General features: G+C 46.1%; 1 protein-coding gene across 3 annotated transcripts in view; it reads left to right on the top strand.

The window, feature by feature from the left end:
• Nucleotides 1-15,640, top strand: part of NEDD4 (NEDD4 E3 ubiquitin protein ligase) — a 214,661-nt gene that overhangs the window by 61,312 nt on the left and 137,709 nt on the right. The gene's annotated exons all lie outside the window — the stretch shown is intronic.

Below are 15,640 nucleotides of genomic sequence, written 5' to 3'. Positions count from 1 at the left end.
CTGCGCTCTTAGCCTGCCTGTTCGGCTTGTTTTGTATGTTGTATGATATATTGTGTGTTCTTCTCTCCTTTTCTTACTCCGCTTGTTCTCCATCTCCTCTCGGTCTTCATTTTCGAAACTGAGGACTGATGGGGCATACAGGGGGAGGAGCTTCACACTTCTAAATTATTTAAAGTGCCGGCTCCAGTTAACCACGCCTCTGTACCCCAGCGTAAGCACCTCCAGTGTCCCCTGTGGAATCAGAGAAAAGGATTTATCAATTGGAAGAAATCATCACTTTCTCCAACACAGCAGATGGTACATCTGGGAGCTCTTCTGGATTCTCTGGCACAGACGGTGTTTCTGCCAGAGGACAAGATTGTGGCACTATTGTTGCGAATACGTAAGCTGCTTCAAAAGTGAAGGGTATCCATCCTGCATTGCTAGCAGAATGGATCAATGATATCCACATTCAACATGGTGGGCTATGCTCCGTTCCATTCCAGGCCTCTGCAAAGATTGATTCTTTCCAAGTGGAACTGACCATATCATCGCATAAAGTCCCAGAGGATCCTTTTCACTCCAGAGGTTCGTCACTCCCTCCTGTGGTGGCTAAGAAAGGATCATCTGAACAAAGGGTGCCCGTTCTGGATTCCAAATTGGGTGCTGCTCACCACAGACACCAGTCTTTGTGGATGGGGAGCAGTGGCAGGTCATTACACTTTTCAGGGAAAATGGACATATCAGGAAAGTCATCTGCCAATAAACATTCTGGAACTGAGCGCAGTGTACAAAGCACTTGTCAATGGCACAGGACTTGCTCCAGGGCAAGCCAGTCCAGATCCAGTCCGACAATGCGCAAGAAAGTCGGGCAGCCATGAAAGAAGTGACAAGGTTCTGATTTGAGCAGAACATCATATTCCGGCCAATATTCATACCAGGAGTACTCAATTGGGAAGTAGAATTTCTAAGTCGCCAGGACATAGACGCAGGGATTGGTCTCTCCATCCGGGAGTGTTTCAACTCCTGGTAAAACAGCCTAGCGGGAACGCTAGGTCCAGGTCCAGAGACCCATCTGCAACCTTTGTGGACGCACTGGCAGTAAGATGGGACTTCAAGCTGACGTATCTCTTTGCTCCGATCTCCCTCCTTTCAAAAGTTCTCATGAGATTCAAGCAGGAAGGCGGACCAATAATACTGGTGCCTCCAGCTTGGCCCGGACGTCATTGGTTCACCGACATACAGAATCTATCAATAGACAGTTCGAATCCTCTTCCTTTATGGCAGTGTCTGCTAACGCAGGGCCCCTGCCGGCATCCGGACTTACCTCGTCTGACGGCGTGGCTCTTGAATCTTTCATCCTTAAAGCAAAAGGTTTTTCCATTTCTGTAATTCAGATGATGCTGAGGGCACGGAAGCCTGTCTCTGCCCGCATTTATTAGAGTTTGGCATTATTTTGGCCAATGGTGTTCTAGTGTTCACTCTAGCTCCGGCGGCAGGCAGGGCGCCGGAGCTAGAGAGGGAAACCTTATGCGTGCGCCCGAAAGGGGGCGTGGTCATGAAAAGGGGGCGTGTCTATAAGACGCGGCCCCTTTTCGTAATACTTGGGGGCGTGCCTGGCGCTTACGGACACGCTGGGTAGCCCCCAAGCGCTGCAGAAAGGGAGAATAGATGCCGGGCGCATGCGATGGACCTCGAAGAAAAGGAGTTTTTTTTTTTTTTTAGGCAAGTCTACCATAACTCTAATTTTTATATCACGCAAAGCCAGAATTATTCATCCACCACACTGTAGATGCTGTTTATTAATGTCTCTGGGATATTGCACCGAAAAGAGTAGATAGTGCATTTCATGTGCGTTTTACATTTAGGTATTAAGTGTTTTCAGAAGGCACATTTAGCATAAAGATGATGATCAGCACAGCTAAAATGTAAAAGACTATTTTCATATCATGTATGAAGCCCCTTAAAGTAATTTTAATTATTGACATTAAAGCTGGCTGGGAACTCAGGGGGTCATTCAGACCCGCTCGCGAGCGCAGGACGCTCGCAAGCGGGTTGATGGTGCCCTACTGCGCATGCGCACGACGGAGGGAGCTCCGTCGTGCGCATGCGCGAGACCCGGCTAGCGACGGGATAGCCATCGCTCCGGGTCTCGCACCAAAGGGGGCGTGCTGTCGATGTTGATTGACAGCACGCCCCCTTTGGTGGGCGTGCCGGGGGCGTGGCTGCCAGACGGAGGCGTTCCCATGGGAACACCTACCGTCTGAAGCCGGCCCCACTGACATCAGTAGTGATGTCAGTGGGAGTGATTTTGGCTCTGATAGAGCCTAAATCACTCCAGGGCTTGCGGCAGCGAGACCCTACCGCAGGGTCTCCGTCGCAAGCCCGATGGTCTTGACCATCGCGACCATCATCATGGACGCTCGCATAAGCTGTGGGTGGTCACCCACAGCTATGCGACCGTCCAAGAGGCCGCTCCATTTTCATGTAGGAGGGCCTTGATTCAGAGCGAGCGCTCTGGTCAGAGCGTCCGGCTCTGAATCAGGCCCTCAGTGCCAGTTTTGTGCTGTTACCTTGCGCATTACCATGTTGCATGCATTGCGTTATATTTGAACCAATAGAATTGGAACATCTCCTGGGTTTCAATTACAGTGCATGTATTGTGGGTTAAAATCAATGTGCAAGCAGTGTAAAGAGCATTTTGCAGTTTTAAAAAGTTCCCCGAATAATCTTTCTATCCAGTTGCCAAAAGAAACCTCTGAAAATGTGTCTGGGGTTTGCTTTACACCTGTATTGTTAATTAACCTAAAATTGCCAGCTGTGCAGGAAACTTTTTTTTTTACTAATTTCATATTATATGAATTGTATATATATAAAGTACAATTTTGGGCCGTATTCAATTTGATGTGAAAGCAGGTTATCGGCGATAATTTATCACCGATAACGTCATTTTCGCCTGTTTCAATTATCCCTGTATTCAATTACAAAGACCGGTGCGAAAAGTCTTTGTTAAAAAACGGGGATAAGTTATACTTAGCGAAAAAAAATGCAGAATTGGGGTTTAGGGGTGGCAGGCTTAAAAAAAAATAGCCTGCAGCCCTGGGAGTGCCCCTAAAAGACATCTGTGTTGAAAGAATTTAAAAAAAATCCCCAGGACACCCCAAAAAAATAACTTTTATTATGGGGTGGAAAAAAACAAAATTTAGGTGAACAAAGTTTTAAACTAGCAAAATTTATTCAGGAGGGGTCCCGATGTAATGCAGCAGGTGCTTTCAAGACTGCGGGTAGTAGCGGCAGCTGCATTTTTGAAGAATTTTTAAAAATTCACTTTAGGTACATAAAAATATGCTTGCTCCCATTTTCATGTACCCCAAATTTGATGGAAGTAGATATTTTTTTTTTTTGCAAACAAAAAAAAAAAAGTGCTATTCTTCACCCGTTTTTCACAGGCGCATTTATGCACCTTTCGCGGCTATTTAAAAAACATGATTACCTTCAGCAGCCAAAAATGGGGGTACCCACAGTGATTCCCCATGTCTGGACATCTTTAGGGGGGTGCCAGTAACATTTCCCGAAAATTCCCTGGATTTTTCGATACTTACCTTTCCGCCGGGTCCCGTTTTCGCCGGATCCTAATTGAATACAGGGATAAAGCCGGTACGCGCCCGATACTTTATCCCTGAAAAAACGACAATGAGGGTAAAAAGTCAGAGCTCAGACTTTTTCGCCCCATATTGAATACGGACCTTTATTGTTTTCATAAGAAATGAAGAAAAACAATACAAAATAAAAGTACATCAAACGTACAATAATAACAAAATGCAATGAAGTGTACTATAACAGTCAACAGTACACATGTCGTACACATAAGACCAGTTCAAGGATATACAGAAACAATATGTGGCAAAGGACTACCCCCCCCCCCCCCCCCTCCCTGTACAAGTAGCATCCTCCTTGGTAGGCGTAAGAATACACCCAGAAGCATACCAGGGCGCCCATCCTGTGTGGTGCCCTGCGGCTGGTATACATAAATCTCTCGTGTTGCATGGTAGTATTAACCAGCATTTTCCACTGATTCATCTGCACTTTCCATCAAAGAACTGGCAAAAATAACTTTAGTGACATTTGGTGGAAGGTCAAAGAAAAAAACTTTTGGGCACACTTATGAGAAAGACATCTATTAAATATAACGTGTATTAAAGGCTTATTTAAAATATAGGAGCAAAGTTCACACAAACCAATATATATATATATATATATATATATATATATCTATATTCCATATCGAGTGGCACTCCCAGCACTACACACCAGAAAGACCCTGGTGCCCTCCGTCAGAGACCAACTCCAGAAGGTCCCAATATGCAATCCACACCGGCGGCACTCAGGTAAATAAAGGCGTCTCAACACAGGGGTATATACCGACGTTTCGGAGCCATTTATTGCTCCATCATCAAGGTCACAAATACAGTACAAACATCACATATTTATACAAACACCTCACCTAAGTGGACCCACGTGTTCCCGCGTCCGGTTCTGGGTCGCATCCAAGTGACGTCAACCAGCCACCGCCAGCGCCCACGTGTCATACGTTGGAGAGGGGGGGCGTTCCCAGGATGAGTCACCGTTACCCAGACAACAAGCATAAGCCAATTGCTTACGCCCGATCTCCGTCTAGGACAGACTCTAATCCTAGCCACGTCATCCCACACCTCCAACATAACACACCCACGTGAGCACAATCAGCCGTGAATCTGGTAACACACGTCACAACGGACCTCCTACCCAGATAACCAGGGAAACTGTATCCACACTCATGTAAATATATATACATATAACATCATATAATATCATAAAGAATACATACATTTATTTATAAACACCCATATAGAAAACACTAGCATATAAAAGGTAGTTATAACAAACTCCTGCTCGCAATTTAATATACTGACCCAATGTACCTAGTATATTGTACCCAGATACATTAACAAATAAGCACATTAGTCCAATCAAGGGACCCATCACTCTCAGCCCCATATACCAAATCTTGTCCAATCTTGTCCAAGTATACCCTTATAGTCACCAAATCTATCATATACATATAACACACTGTGCCTGTATAACTAATGTGCCACTTAAATTTAAAGACCTACTACAAAGAACCTAGACATTAATCCATATCGCAACCATAGTTGCAATAGATCAATTACAGAAAGCAGTGGAGCCCAAGATTCTCATTTAGACCCCGTGGTGCCAAGGAATCCAACCTATAAATCCACCGCGCCTCACACTGTAGAAGCTTAAGTGATCTATTGCCACCTCGAAGGGCTTTTGGCACATGATCATATAACGTAACGACGACACATTGTGTCCACTTTGTGCGAAATGGCGTGCCACCGGTTGATCACTGCTGCCGGAAGAAATCGTAGCACGGATCGCTGACCGGTGTAACGCCATTCGCTCTCTTAATGTTCTGTCAGTCTTTCCCACATATGTGAGTCCACAGGGACAGGTAATGAGATAAATAATAAACCTGGTAGTACAGGTTACTCTATGCCGTATCAAATATTTGTGGCCACTATAGGGGTGACAGAAACTGCTGCCTGTAGTCAATGAGCGACAAGTCAGGCAGTCTAAACACTTAAAACATCCCAGCTTAGGACGAAGAAAGCGATCAGCATTTGTCAATCCTAATCCTGTAACATCAGTTCTCATCACCAAGTCGCGAATATTACGTCCCCTACTATAGCAAGGCATGATACGAGTGTCATGTAAATTTAAATCAGGGTCAGTACCCACAATAGGCCACAGTTCCTTGGTGACATTACGGATCTTATTACTGTGAACATTATAGTGGTTTACCCATGGTATACATTGTTCAATCTTATCTACCACTTTACGTGATTTAAGTAACTCAGCCCTAGGAATCGTGAGTGCTCTGTCTTTAGCCTGACAGAGAATCTCCTCCGAATATCCACGTTCCCTGAATTTTACCATCATCTGTTCTATTTCTTGAAAGGCTATCAACTCATCGCTACAAATTCTGCGAGCACGCAAAAATTGCGAAAAAGGCAGACCATATTTTAGAGGTTTAGGGTGAAAACTCCCACTATGGAGAATAGTATTCCTGTCTGTGGGTTTACTGTATAGCCGAATAGTAATCCTATTACCCACCAGTGTTACCTGAACATCCAAAAAATTAACACTGCTATCATCAACAGAAAAAGTAAACTTAATGGGACTGTTAGATAAATTATGCTGCTCAATGAAACTGAGTATTTCTGATCTAGTGCCCGTCCATATGAGAAAGATATCGTCTATGTATCTGGCATAAAACAAGATTCTGCCAGACACATAGACGTTCTGAAAGAAAATTTCATCTTCTGCCTGAAACATATAAGCGTTGGCGTACGATGGGGCCACATTGGACCCCATCGCCACGCCAACGAGCTGAAGATACAAGTCACCATCATAAATAAAAAAATTCCTAGTAAGAATCATTTCAAGCAGATCGATCACAAGGTTAACATCTGGACCAATATACACTGTACTCTCATTGATCAACTTCCTCACTGCCCTTAAACCTTCTGCATTGGGAATTATCGTGTATAAGCTACTTATGTCAATGCTGCATAACAAACTTACCAGTTGGTATCTCAGAAAGCTCAAAAATTCTATTTTTTTATGTTTGTACTGTATTTATGACCTTGATGATGGAGCAATAAATGGTTCCGAAACGTCGGTATATACCCCTGTGTTGAGACGCCTTTATTTACCTGAGTGCCGCCGGTGTGGATTGTGTGTATATATGTGTATATATATATATATATATATATATATATATATATATAATATTGCACATTGACAAATAACATTTTCTGTTTGTCAAAAGCGAAAATATTGTCACATGAAAATTCTTAATAACCTGTGATGATGTTGACGGCTGCTGTATCTCCAAAGTGTCCCTATTAGGCAATACCTTTTATATCTGTATAATCAGCATATAAGGGTAGGGACTGATTCTCTATGTTTAGAATTACTGTATACTAGAAGAAGAATTCTCTTGAGCATAGAGCTCAGACAGGCAATAGACACCTCCAATTGAGCTTAACATGAAGTTAAATGTATTTTGACGATGGAATCTGGAAGCATTTTAATAAGACCTTTTAGAAACCTATACTGACTTCTCATAATAACCTAAGGGGCGATTTAATTCAGCGCAAATTGAATAGCGCCGGGAGGGATGCAGATTGCCAGTTCTCGCAACTTAACCTAGGTGTTTAGTCACGAGCATTGGCATTCTCCAACTAAAGTGCCCATCTGCCAGCCTTGCTGGAGGGTCGCGATTCCAACTGTCTGAGCCTTATATGGTATGTTTATAAGCTACTAAGACTAATGGGTATAATTACTAGTGCAGGTTTATAGAAGTGGAGATGTTGCCCATAGTAACCAATCAGATCCCTGCTATTATCTTCTAAAAGGTGCTAGATCAGGCATGTCAAACTCAAAATACCAACCGGGCTGCATAGTCAAGGTCTTAAGTGTGTGGTCCGCAACAAAAAAAAAATCTTATATGCAATTTTGAAAGGTTTATTATTAATAAAAACCAATGCAGTGCTCCCTGTAGTAGTGCCCCTTATGCAATGCCCCCTGAATTTGTGCCCAGTATGTAGTGTCCCTTATGCAGAGCCCCTAGTAATACCCCTTATGCAGAGTGCCCAGTAATGTCACAAGTAGTGCCCCCAGTAATGCTCCTTATATAGTGCCCCCAGTAGTGCCCCTATAGCAGAGCCCCCAGTAATGCCCCTTATGTTGTGCCCCCAGTAATGCCCCTTATATTGTGCCCCCTGTAGTGCCCCTTATGCGGAGCTCCCTGTAGTGCCCCTTATGCGGAGCCCCCAGTAATGCTCCTTATATAGTGCCCCTTATGCGGAGCCCCCAGTAGCGCCCCTTATGCGGAGCCCCCAGTAGCGCCCCTTATGCGGAGCCCCCAGTAGCGCCCCTTAGGCGGAGCCCCCAGTAGCGCCCCTTAGGCGGAGCCCCCAGTAGCGCCCCTTAGGCGGAGCCCCCAGTAGCGCCCCTTAGGCGGAGCCCCCAGTAGCGCCCCTTAGGCGGAGCCCCCAGTAGCGCCCCTTAGGCGGAGCCCCCAGTAGCGCCCCTTAGGCGGAGCCCCCAGTAGCGCCCCTTAGGCGGAGCCCCCTGTAGCGCCCCTTAGGCGGAGCCCCCTGTAGCGCCCCTTAGGCGGAGCCCCCTGTAGCGCCCCTTAGGCGGTGCCCCTTATGCGGAGCCCCCAGTAGTGCCCCTTATGCGGAGCCCCCAGTAGTGCCCCTTATGCGGAGCCCCCTCCCAGTATAGAACAGGCCCTACTCACCTGTGCAGTACTTGCCTTTCTTCACAATGGCCGCTGGGTACCGCTCCAGTACGCGCAGTCTTCACTCCCATCGTCCTGCGTACACGCTGCCACTGACTGGATCTAATTAGATCCAGAGTGGCAGGCTCTTCTCATCGCGGGAGACGTCATGACGTCACCCGCGCGCTGCATCACTGGGAACGCTGGCCTCTGAAGCGATCACAGGCTTCTGATCGCTTCTGAGACTAACGTTGCCAGCGCTAACTAAAGTAAACACTGCCCGATCGGAGCTGAGCTCCGATCGTGGCAGGGGTGTGGGCTGCATATTATATATGTGGGCCCACACTGTCGGGCCTCATAAAATGTTTATTCGGGCCACATGTTTGACATGCCTGTGCTAGATAAATGAATGGTTGCTATGGGCAACATCTGCACTTCTATAAACACGCACTTTAGGTAAATATTTTCCTAGATGTATATAATATCAACAGTACCCCCTCTGCTGGCATATGAAGGAATTGTACCTGGTATCACAGTGGATTTAAAGTAGGGGTGTGCACCGGCCACTTTTCGTGTTTTGTGTTTTGGTTTTGGATCTGGATCTTTCTTCGTGTTTTGGATCTGGATTGGTTTTGCCAAAACCACCCTTCCGTGTTTTGGGTTCTGGGTTTTGTGTTTTGGATCTGTATTTTTTTTTTAAAAAGCATAAAAACAGCTAAAATCACAGAATTTGTTGGTTTCTCTGCTCCTATGCTATTATTAACCTCAATAACCTTAATTTCCACTCATTTCCAGTCTATTCTGAACACCTCACACCTCACAATAGTGTTTTCATGTCCAAAAGGTTGCACCGAGGTAGCTGGATGACTATGCTAAGCGACACGAGTGGGCGGCACAAACACGTGACCCATCTAGGAGTGACACTGCAGTGGCAGACAGGATGGCAGTTAGAAAAACTAGGCCCCAAACTGTACATAATGCAAAGAAAAAAAAGAAGTGCAAGATGGAATTGTCCTTGGGCCCTCCCACCCACCCTTATGTTGTATAAACAGGACATGCACACTTTAACAAATCAATCATTTCAGCGCCAGGGTCTGCCACACAACTGTGGCTGAAATGATTGGTTCGTTTGGGCCCCCACAAAACAAGCTGGCAATTAATGTGTCCCTGCACAAACTGGCTCTACGGAGGCAAGATGTCATCCTCATCCTCCTCATCCACCGATTCCTCACCCTCTTCAGTGTGTACATCCTCATCCTCACAAAGTATTAACTCGTCCCCACTTGAATCCACCACCACAGGTCCCTCTGTACCTTCTGGAGGCTGGTCTCCCTGGAAGAGCTGATAATTCATTTTGATGAACATCATCTTCTCCACATTCTGTGGAAGCAACCTCCTACGCCTTTCGCTGACAAGGTTCCCGGCTGCACTAAACACTCTTTCGGAGTACACACTGGAGGGGGGGCAACTCAGGTAAAATAGAGCCAGCTTGTACAGGGGCCTCCAAATTGCCTCTTTTTCCTGCCAGTACAGGTATGGACTGTCTGACATGCCTACTTGGATGCTGTCACCGATGTAATCCTCCACCATTCTGTCAATGGTGACAGTATCATATGCAGTGACAGTAGACATGTCAGAAATTGTTGCCAGGTCCTTCAGTCCGGACCAGATGTCCAAACTTGGTCCTGCCTGCCCTGCATCACCGCCAGCGGGTTGCTTAGGATACCTAAGTTTTTTCCTGGCAGCCCCAGTTGCGGGAGAAAATGAAGAAGGAGCCGTTGACGTGTCACGTTCCGCTTCAGCTGACAGTGTGTTCACCAGCAGGTCTTTGCACCTCTGCAGGCTTGTGTCGGCCGGAAAGAGAGACACCACATAGGCTTTAAACCTAGGATCAAGCACGGTGGCCAAAATGTAGTGGTCTGATTTCAACAGATTGACCACCCTGGAATCCTGGCAAAGCGAATGAAGGGCTTCATCCACAAGTCCCACATGCCGAGCGGAATCGCTCCGTCTTAGCTCCTCCTTCACTTTCTCCAGCTGCTTCTGCAAAAGCCTGATGAGGGGAATGACCTGACTCAAGCTGGCTGTGTCTGAACTGACTTCACGTGTGGCAAGTTCGAAGGGCTGGAGAACCTTGCACAACACGGAAATCATTCTCCACTGCGCTTGAGTCAGGTGCATACCCCCTCCTTTGCCTATGTCATAGGTGGATGTATAGGCTTGTATGGCCTTTTGCTGCTCCTCCATCCTCTGAAGCATATAGAGGGTTGAGTTCCACCGCGTCACAACCTCTTGCTTCAGGTGATGGCGGGGCAGGTTCAAGAGTGTTTGCTGGCGCTCCAGTCTTCGGCACGCAGTCGCTGAATGGCGAAAGTGGCCAGAAATTTTTCGGGCCACCCAAAGCGTCTCCTGCACGCCCCTGTCGCTTTTCAGAAAATTCTGCACCACCAAGTTTATTGTGTGAGCAAAACATGGGACGTGCTGGAATTTGCCCAGATGTAATGCCCGCACAATATTGGTGGCGTTGTCAGATATCACAAATCCCCAGGAGAGTCTAAGTGGGGTAAGCCACTGGGCGATGATTTCCCTCAGTTTCTCTAAGAGGTTGTCGGCGGTGTGCCTCTTACTGAAACCGGTGATACACAGCGTAGCCTGCCTTGTAACGAGCTGGCATTTCTGAGATGCTGCTACTGGTGACGCTGCTGCTGTTGCTGCGTAAGGTGATACATCTACCCAGTGGGCTGTCACAGTCATATAGTCCTTAGTCTGCCCTGTTCCACTTGTCCACATGTCCGTGGTTAAGTGGACATTGTGTACAACGGCATTTTTCAGGACACTGAGGACACTTTTTCTGACGTTTCTGTACAGTCTCGGTATCGCCTGCCTAGTGAAGTGGAATCTAGACGGGATTTGGAACCGGGGACACACTACCTCCATCAATTGTCTAAATCCCACTGCACTAATGGCGGATACCGGACGCACGTCTAACACCAACATAGCAGTCAAGGCCTCAATTATACGTTTTGCTTCAGGATGACTGCTGTTGTACTTCATCCTCCTCGCTAAGGACTGTTGGAGGGTCAATTGTTTAGTAAAAGTAGTGGTGTTCCAACTTCGTCTCTGGGATGATGAACGACTCCCAGCAGCAGCAACAGCAGCAGCGGCAGCAGTAGGCGTAGCAATGCAGGATCCTCCGGAGGAATCCCGGATAGGAGAGTCAGTCATGCCAGTGATATGGCCTGCAGGACTACTTCCGATCCTGACTAAGGAGGAAATTGACGAGGAGGGAGTTGACGGTGTGGTTTGCAGGCGCTTGGATACAACAGGACAACGGGATTTAGGTGTCCCTGGACTGCTTACGGTCTGAGCCAAAGTTTCTGAACTTGACAGTAACTTTTTATGAACGCGCTGCAGGTGCCGTATAAGGGAGGATGTTCCTAGGTGGTTGACGTCCCTACCCCTACTTATTTCACCTTTACATATGGTACATATGGCAAGACAGTTGTTGTCTGGATTTGGATAGAAATATTGCCAGACCAAAGAGGTGGAATGTTTGGTCTTCTGCCCAGGCATGACCGTGATGGGCTTTTTCATCCCACGGACAACAACTGTCTCCCCCGGAGCCTGATTTAAACAAACCACATCACCATCAGAATCCTCCTCGCCAACTTCCTCCTCAGCGCCAGCTACACCAGTATCCTCATCCTGTTGTACTTCAACAGTGACATCTTCAATTTGCATATCAGCAAGTGGACTGTGGGTGCTCCTTTCAGCACTTGCAAGGGGCGTGCAAATGGTGAAAAGAGCCACCTCTTCCCGTCCAGTGCTGGGAAGGTCAGGCATCGCAACCACCACCACACTTGGACTCTCCTTGGGGATTTGTGATATCTTCTTAGAAAGCACAGTTCTTCGCTGTGCTTTTGCCAGCTTAACTCTTTTGATTTTTTTAGTGGGAGGAGTGCTTCCATCGTCATGTGAAGCTGAACCACTAGTCATGAACATACTAGGGATCGACCTTAGCCGTTCCTTGCCACTCCGTGTCGTAAATGGCATATTGGCAAGTTTACGTTTCTCTTCAGCTGATTTAAATGTCTTTTTCAAGGTCATTTTCCTGAACTTTGCCATTTGGGATTGTATGTGCCCTCTACTATGACATTGGGCATCGGCCTTGGCAGACGACGTTGATGGCATGTTATCGTCTATGTCATGACTAGTGGCAGCAGCTTCAGCACTAGGAGGAAGTGGTTCTTGATCTTTCTCTATTTTATTTTTATCGGAGAAAGTTTGGTCCTCCATTTATGTTATATCGATTTGATATATACGTGCGGCTAAACACAGAAAATAATTTTTTTTTGGGTTTGGACTGGAGTGTACTTTGTGGGTTACAGCACCCTTTAACGGTCAAGCCAGCCGGCCCTTTACTTATGACACAGGCGCACTCTTGGCACTACTTTGTTGATGCACGTGCGGCTACTGCGCACACAATTCACAAACACAGAAAATAATTTTTTTTTGGTTTGGACTGGAGTGTACTTTCGGGGGTTACAGCACCCTTTAACGGTCAAGCCAGCCGGCCCTTTACTTATGACACAGGCGCACGCTTGGCACTACTTTGTTGATGCACGTGCGGCTACTGCGCACACAATTCACAAACACAGAAAATAATTTTTTTTTTGGTTTGGACTGGAGTGTACTTTGGGGGTTACAGCACCCTTTAACGGTCAAGCCAGCCGGCCCTTTACTTATGACACAGGCGCACGCTTGGCACTACTTTGTTGATGCACGTGCGGCTACTGCGCACACAATTCACAAACACAGAAAATAATTTTTTTTTGGTTTGGACTGGAGTGTACTTTCGGGGGTTACAGCACCCTTTAACGGTCAAGCCAGCCGGCCCTTTACTTATGACACAGGCGCACGCTTGGCACTACTTTGTTGATGCACGTGCGGCTACTGCGCACACAATTCACAAACACAGAAAATAATTTTTTTTTGGTTTGGACTGGAGTGTACTTTCGGGGGTTACAGCACCCTTTAACGGTCAAGCCAGCCGGCCCTTTACTTATGACACAGGCGCACGCTTGGCACTACTTTGTTGATGCACGTGCGGCTACTGCGCACACAATTCACAAACACAGAAAATAATTTTTTTTTGGTTTGGACTGGAGTGTACTTTCGGGGGTTACAGCACCCTTTAACGGTCAAGCCAGCCGGCCCTTTACTTATGACACAGGCGCACGCTTGGCACTACTTTGTTGATGCACGTGCGGCTACTGCGCACACAATTCACAAACACAGAAAATAATTTTTTTTTTGGTTTGGACTGGAGTGTACTTTCGGGGGTTACAGCACCCTTAACGGTCAAGCCAGCCGGCCCTTTACTTATGACACAGGCGCACGCTTGGCACTACTTTGTTGATGCACGTGCGGCTACTGCGCACACAATTCACAAACACAGAAAATATATTATTTTTTTAGCACTTGGGGGGAGCACCCCTGATGGACAGAGCACCCCCTGGACAACACTACAGCACTCCTTTAGGACTGGGACACTGCACAGGACTTTGGAGTGGACACAGCCCCTATGGAGAACTGACTGCACAACACAGTCCAGCCAGCCCCTATGGACTTTGAAGTAGTGGACACAGCCCCTATTAACAACAGCAGCACAGCACAACACAGCCAGCCCCTATGGACTTTGAAGTAGTGGACAACAGCAGCACTACACTACACTACACTACACAGCCCTAACTCCCACCCTCCCTCTTCACTGTCCACAGCCGAGTGAGAAAATGGCGCCGACGTGTGTACCTTATATAGGATCCAAAACCCGCGAGACTCGGAAGGCGGGAAGATGACGTTTTGCCTCGATTTCAGATCCGAGTCAGGCGGGAAAAGTCGAGCCTGACTCGGATCGGACTCGGATCGGGGGGGCTCGGGGGGGTTCGGATTTCAGAAATCCGAACCCGCTCACCCCTAATTTAAAGCAATGGTTTTGGAGTTCGAGATAAGGCACAGCATATATTGTTTGTATCCAAATGTATTGAAGGCTGTGTTTTGACGATGGAGTCTGCAAACATTTTGTTAGGCCCTTTTTGGAAACTTATACTGACTAATTAGAGTAACCTACTATTGCTTATATACAACTTCATGTTAAACGTTTAATAATTGGAGGTGTCTATTGCCTATAGCAAGATGATTATTCTAGTATACAGTAGATTCTAAATGATAGATCAGTACCTACACATATATGCTGTTTATACAGATATAATCATATTGAATATTAGAGACATTCACAATGGAGAATTATTGATGGATCTAGCTATCATAAATAAGCGTGCCTCCACACACAGTTTTTTTTCTTTGATCCAAGTTTGTCCTATTATTAATTAGTGCTCAAAGAATAGGTTGAACAAAGCTTAGGGACATATATAGGTTACTCATAGAATTATTTGGTATTCAGATTTATCTCTTTATCACAGACACCATATTAATCTATAAATACATTAATATGAATCTGTGATTGGTCCCCCATTAAATTAGGATCAAATATAATTCATTCTCACGAGATTTATTCACGCTAACTGTAGCAGATTAACTGAGATTATTCTTAGTATGGTAAGTATAAAGGGGCCTATACATTACACAATTTTGTGAACAATGCGACCAAAACCAGGAGGTTTTGGTCGCATTTTTCAGTCGTGTAATGGATAGCCGGCAAGGACCAGCGATGCGCGTGTGGTTCGGCATGTTGGAGGTCGGGCTCCTGCACTGAATGACATTCAGTGCGGGCACTGCACCTCGGCAACTTGAAGGTCTGAACGCTAGACGTTCAGTCTTTCAGGTCACCTAGTGGATAGGCCCCTTTAGTGTAAACGTTGCAACATAGCGACTGTGTCTACACCATGTATTATTCCTATAAGATTGTTGACTGCCTGCTTAAAGTGGCCTATCCATTAGGCGACCTTAAAAACTAAAAGACTAGCGTTCAGTCCTTCAGGTCGCCGAGGTGCGGTGCGGCATATATGGCAGGTAACTTGTTGCTAATTAAACATGTTTGTATTAGTTGACAATGTTGCAATATACCATTGTATCCACAGAGCGTTTTCTAGCTGTCTGGAATCTTCACTCTGCAGCAGCCCCCGAAGTAATTTAAATGTAACCCGCCTTCAGTATTTCGAATCACAGCCCCATCACAGTGTATGCGTATATTCATCACACTGGGTGTATATTAACAGTACATGTCACATAGGCAATTCAACTACGTGGAGTGTGTGTGTGTGTGTGTATATATATATATATATATATATA

This window comes from Taudactylus pleione, unplaced genomic scaffold (genome assembly GCF_031769625.1).
Source record: "Taudactylus pleione unplaced genomic scaffold, aTauple2 ptg000019l, whole genome shotgun sequence".
NCBI classification, from domain to species: domain Eukaryota; kingdom Metazoa; phylum Chordata; class Amphibia; order Anura; family Myobatrachidae; genus Taudactylus; species Taudactylus pleione.
The sequence above is the reverse complement of the archived record's forward strand: the minus strand, read 5'-3'. Positions and strand labels throughout refer to the sequence as shown.